This window comes from Arvicola amphibius, chromosome 10 (genome assembly GCF_903992535.2).
Source record: "Arvicola amphibius chromosome 10, mArvAmp1.2, whole genome shotgun sequence".
Lineage (NCBI taxonomy): Eukaryota > Metazoa > Chordata > Mammalia > Rodentia > Cricetidae > Arvicola > Arvicola amphibius.
Genome location: NC_052056.1, coordinates 67,111,667 through 67,118,380, shown reverse-complemented (window position 1 = coordinate 67,118,380; position 6,714 = coordinate 67,111,667).

Sequence of the window (6,714 nt, the reverse complement as noted above, 5' to 3'; positions counted from 1 at the left end):
ACTACAAAGTAATTATTGGGCATTATCTACTAACTTAAAAGGGCAAGATTTACCTTTGTGGAATGGATCCTATACCTTTCAATTGTTTAAACCGATATACAGTTTGTAGTAATTTGCCGTGCTGTTCACTAAAACACCAAATGTCCATCTAACAAGATCAAATACAAAATGGCTACATCCATGCAACAAAGTAGTCGGAGGCTAAGATGGTTCTTTCCAGGAATTTCTTTTTAAATCTGGGGGCAGAATACAGGGGATAATGTAGCTTTAAGTGCAATATTTGAGTAAAAAGAACAAATGCTGGTAAGTTGCCTGTATCATGTTACATTTTTTATAAAAAAAGGAAGGTGTAGTTGGAGTGTTTTTCTTTGTAAAATCTGTAAAATGTATGCACAGAACGTGGCATACATTGTTAAAACTGGTTGTAAGAGGGAATGGGAAAGAAGGAAAAGAGGTGTGGAGGGAGAAACTTCTTTTCACTATTAGTTTCTTATCTGTTTGCTCTGTGTCCGTTTCGTAGTGTCCATGCGCCATTCAAATGTTTTGTGCATCCATACTCAAAGGACCAAATTTGAAGTCAGGTATCCAGAATTCAGAAGCACTTTGCAGCCGAACTCCCACCCTGGTTTTAACAAATTCAATTCAAATTACTAGATGGGAACCCATTTATTATCACATATGTAGATTACACTGGAAACAAATGGATCATATTAGTTAACTAAACTCCACCTCTGAACTGGGCGTTAAGACTTCTGGATTATTTGACTGCATCTGGACAGGCGAAGCAGGCTCAGGGGTGGCCATGGTCTGTTTAGTATGCAGACACAGGCACAGCAATGAATTTCAAAGCGGAGGAAGGGCTCGGTGCCAATGCCAACAGGAGGAAAGTAAAGCAAGCCTACAGTATTATTTGTGCCTAAGACAGCCTCCATTTTGAGTGTCTTTGAAGCCTGTAATTAAGCAGAATGAAAAATAGGCTTTTCACTGGTGAACTTATTTATTAGTCGGTCAGAAGCCTGACTTCCGTCAGTGAAGTCAATGATCTTAAGAATTTCTGGGAAGGAAGGGAAGGCCAGATGATGAGAAAAGAGAGGGAATGGAAACAAGGCTAGCCTGAGAAACTGGCGCAATGACCAACCAGATACAAGGATTAAATAATTCTTGTCTAATCACATATGACTGTGCAGCAGGTGGCTGCGGAAAGGCACAGCCACTGAATGGAGATGCAATCGAGAGCACCACTGCTCCATTTCTGCTGACAGAAAAATCATGCTCATTACTCCTTTTGTCTCCCGGCTAATCATCCATCTCCTTCTGGGACTTCTCTATGCTACTCTTAAAGGGTGCATGGTTCAGTGGACCTAAGATGGTACTCTCCCTATGTATTTCCTCTCTAGGATCAGCACACTTGGGTGGTCTTGTGGGAGAAATGGTGATGATGAATAACGTTTGACGTGGATTCTTGTTTGGCTATTTATTGGAAGGTAATTGCAGAGCCTCATTCTGTTTTAAGAGCTAGTATAGAGCTTGTATCTCCTCTCCACCCAGTTGTTCCTAGTGGCAGCATCTTCCGTAATAGTGATATGGAATCACAATTAGGAAATGCACAGGGGCAGAACAGCCACCCACAGGATTTTTTTTTACTATTTATGCTGTATCATTTAAAACATCTCTTTAACTGAGCTTATGAGCATGGGCATGTGTCAGTGAGTTTTAATGACAGGAAACTCAAGTTGAACACGGCCAATTGATTTTGCTGCTAATGAGGTCACGTAGGTTCATATGCACTTACATTTGAATATAAGAATCTGAGGGAGCAAAACGTCCCAGAAGAATTGGAGAGAAGAAGAAGGACACATCCTGCTGTTGTGATAACAGACAAAACTGTGCACTTTGGATTTCCAAAGTACTTACATGGTGAACCTTAGATGTTTAAGTGTGTAACAAGAGCCTGGCCACATACACATTTGCCTGTTCCTTTTTATTTCCCCAGGTCTTCTCTTTGCTAGAGAGAATGAAACACTACCAAAACGAATGGTGACTATTGACTATGAAAACTACTGTTGGAGTCTGCACCTAGCAAAAGCCCCAGTTCCCCGAAGCTCAGAAGTCATATTGATGTTTGTCCTTAAAGGTCATAGAATCCTGCTGTTCAAAAGAAGCTACGGACCAAAATTCAAAGGCTTAAGTGAGAATCAATAAAAGGTATGAGTGTGTGTGGCATGCATAAAGGAAGGTCCAAACAGCCAGAAAGGAGGCATCAGCTGTTGACTCTCTTCATGGAAAGTGAGCAAAGCAGAGTGAGGCTCTAGGGGCTGAGAGAGCATCCATGACTGAAGACAGCACTAACCATCGGTGCAACAGTGAATCAGTTGTGTATCTCTTAAGGGGATGTTTTATGAATTGGGGAGTCAGTCTTACATGCCCCCCTGGAACTTTCTCTGTGCCATTTCCGTTTTAGTATACTTGCTGCTTAAGCAGGCGTTGAGTTATTAATCTTTGGTTTTTGGTTCCTTACTTTCTTTCAATCTCCCCGGTATTCTCCTGTCTCAGAAACAGATTGGATTCTTGCTTTTCTTGTTTTCGGAAATGTACCCTCTCATGCCTCAAGGTGACTCTCTCCCTGGCCTCTTCTGCTGTGGCATTGCATTATCGGCTAGTATTTCCTGCTCACTCTGTGTGACACCACAATGTTGTCCCAGCCCATACCCTTGATCCATTTCGTGAGCCACAGAATTTTTGAAAATGCCAAATCATAATACCAAATGAATGCCAACTCTTGGTTGTTTTTCGCCATCCTCTGGCGTAGGAACTTGACAAATAAAGAGGTGTTTTCTTGTTTCATTCGCTGTATATCTGAAGTACCTAGAACAATGCCCTTCCCATAGCAGACACTCAAAAACATTTGGTGACGAAATTAACTACTTGATTGATTGTCAGCGTACTGTCCTAGAAATTGGGAAAAAGGAGGAAGACGTCTTCCTACTGTGATGTCACATTCCAGCTGATGTGAAAGGGCATGAATGAGCTTCAATTTTAGATCGATTTTGCTGAAGTTTTCTTAAGCTAATTCTAGATAAATATGAGAAAGCGTCAAGCAGATCAAGCTGGAGTGCAGTGGGAAGATATGGCCACCACAGAGGAAAACCATGTAGATGAACCAAATAGCAGCTCGGGAACACTGTGTGTCTATTACTTTCTGTGTGGAAAAACTTGACATTGGTTTGCTCTACACTCATTACTAGATTGTACCAGCTACTAAGAGACCATGTCTGAAATGAACCATTAAATGCAGTCCTCTACAGATTTAACACAAATTATATCGCTTTGAAAAGTGCTTTGACATAACTTGGAGTTAAACATTTGCTTTAAGTGCAGATGCTTACGGTAATAATTGACAGGCCATGCTTAGTCTGGATGTGTTTGGGGGGGGGAGTTGCTTTATTAACTCAGGCCATCACCGAATTCCTGAAAAATAATGTATTCTGGCTATGTTTTCAAAGTCATTGGATAAACATTGCTGTTACTAAATAGCTGAGCTTATTGATGTCTTCCATATTATGTAACCAATAATAAACTGCAACTTGCAGTTTTTTGCACAAATTTCAACAGACTTTCCTTTCTGACCAAATATTTGAAGTATAGGATTCTAAATTCCAGAATTGGTTTTATACAAAAACCTTTGTGCAAACATGAGGGATTCTGCTCTTGATTGTTCACCCCATGTTATGTTGCTTCCCTCTCTAGTTCCTGCTGGGATGCTGGTGTTCCTTTTCCCTGATAAACTTTAGAGTCAGTGATGCTTGAAAAAGGTTAAAAATTCAGAGCTCTTTTGTTATTTCAAAATAAGAAGAGATAATGGATGAGTTTAGCATTTAACCATGTTATTGTTTCTACGATAGCTAATGATGGGTACCATTCGCAGCTGTTAGGAAACTGCCTATCCTTGCATTGTGGACAAGACACAACTCTAGGAAACTTATTTTGTTTCTGTGCCCCAGTTGACCAAAATGGCCATGCTTTTCTTATTGGAGCTGGCAATATTAGCTATGCTCACTGTGTCCTGAGTCTCTGTCACTGGTCTGTGGCACCTTTTCATGCTGACTCACATGGGCTTTTCTATAACTGACCAGCATGGAGCCATTCCTTTTCCAGGTAGGGTAAATTCCATTATGGAACTTAGACCATCTGCCAACATTCCTGAGGTGAAGAAAGTCAACTCAGAATGTGCATCAGAAATAACTGTCTGCTTGCAGGGTGTGTAATAAAACTTTCTCTCCTTCTCTTCAACTTATTGCCTCTCACATGTGGGATATAGACAGAACCATCATTTGCTTCTTCAAGGATATGTGGGATATTCTATTAAGATTTGTAGACCTCTTTGGTTTACATTGTGTGCCAGAACATGAAGATCAAAAGATAAAGTCTTAGGAACTAATAACCAGAGAAGCCAGGTGTTTTCAGTGTGACATCTATTTCATAGCGGATTTTGTAGATGAGAAGCTATTGGAGACAAAGTCTGAAGAACACCTAAAGCAAAGTCAAGAGATGTAAGACTGCTTAAGGACTGCATCCAAGGGCTAGCATGTAGCTTGAGCAGAGATCTAGGGCCAGCTCACAGGGGTGTGCATTATCAGAATAAAGAAATTAATCATATGTTTTTACCTTCATGAAAGCAACTCTTCAGGGATATTTTGTCAGTATCTTGTCTGTTATAGTTCAGGCTGAAGAAAATATGAAGTGAAGGATTTGCCATATTTAATCAGAAAGTAGCTGTAGATACTTCGAATATTATTAATGATTATTAAACAGAATTAATAATCATAGATTCACAGTATTTATCCAGATGTTAAACATACTAGAAGTTGGTTTGATTAAATAAACTTTATAATATAAAATGCAACAAAATGTTCAAGACGTAAAATATTTATTTTCTTATCACTTCGTTTGTCAGATATTCTCATGAATGATTGGTGTGAAGGGAAATGGAAGACTGAGTAATCACTGCTCCAGGGGACCAGTCCTGCTCCATGAGTTTGTGGCTGAGGGAATGAGCACTTTGTCTTAGTAATTTACGCTATAATTTGGGTTGTGATAGGGTGACACTAAGTGGCTGGAAATGGAAAGACTTTGTCAATGAACATCAAAATAAGAACAAAAAATTACACATGTAGTGACATTTATGACTCCCTGGCAACAACAGGAGAAAATTATAATCTAGTAATTCAAAATCATTTTAAAAAATCAACAACTAGCAATTTCTTTCCTCTGTGGAACTTATGACCCTTGGAAATAGATGGTAAAGCTGATAGAAAAGGAGTCATATAATCTAAATTGGAAGATAAACCTTTTACTTTTAAATAAAATAAAAAGAGTGTTCTGTGTTTCTCTGCTACTATAGTAGTTCATGTTTTTATTGTCCTTTGTCATTTTAGATATGTTTTTGAGAAATTCCATGTTCATTGTCTGAAAATAAGAAGGTTCTTCCTAGTCTAGCATTTGATCATTTATTTATTCAGTGAACATTAGACTGAATGATCACTTTTGGTTAACTTTCTTAACATGACTAATTTTATCTTATTCAATGTGTTATCCACTGCCTTGTAAGTATGTCTGATTGATGGTGACAGGTCTCTCTGTTGTCTACACATGGACCGTTCAGATTAATGTAGTATTAAAAATTTTCACAGATGCTCCCACTTAACCTTTGAGTAATTTTCACAAAATGCAGAGCTTTTCTCCTTAAATTGGGTTCTTTGTTGAGTTTCTACACATTGCTCCTAATCCTGATTAGAGGAGTCAAAAAAAAAAGTAAAAACCAAATCTTTTTTATCCTGCATTTGACAAGTCTTTAGACACTAGGCCTCCAGTTTCTCCCACCTATGATCTTCACTTTTGTGAATTAACCACTTTGCTTGCCTCACCCGAAATGTGATAGTCCCAAATTCATGTGTGTGGGTGCTAGGGAATCATCTTCTTGTACACTGTAAAGATTTATCACTCTAATTGGTTTAATAAAATGCTGATTGGTCAGGCAGGATGTATAGGTGGGGCAACCAACTAAGGATTGTGGGAAGGAGAAAGGCGGAGTTAAGAAATACCAGGAGATGCCAGCCAGATGAAGAAGGAGCAGGAGATGAACATGGCATGCTAATAAAGGTACCACCACATGGCAGAGTGTAAATAAGGAATTTGGATTAAATTAAAATGTAAGATCTAGTTAGTAGTAAGCTATTATACAACAAGCTATTAGCTGAGCATTTACAATTAATATCTACCTCTGTGTGATAATTTGGGGACTGGCGGGTAAAAGAGAAATATCTACTTACAGTCAGAAAAGGCTGGCAACTTCATTTGCCCCATTTTTTCTAGTCTACATTTCTGTGGCATGACTCTCTTTTGGATTTCTTCCTGTCTCTCAGATGAGGATTATTATTTATCTTACCCAAGTGTTCTGAGAAGCCCAGCATCAATTGCCTTGGTCATTAGGTGGCAGCTGGATAATTTCATCCTGCCTTTGGCATCAGGTGTCGTCTATATGCTACCACGTACTTACAGCTCACACTGAATGAGAACTCTGTAAGCAGCAGCTCATGTCCTCACTTCCATACTGCTGCACACACGCTTCCAGCCAAATATGTGCACAGAATCCTAGATCCAGGCAGCACTCACTCTGTATCGTCTGTGTGATATTCCTCCACCCACCCCATTATT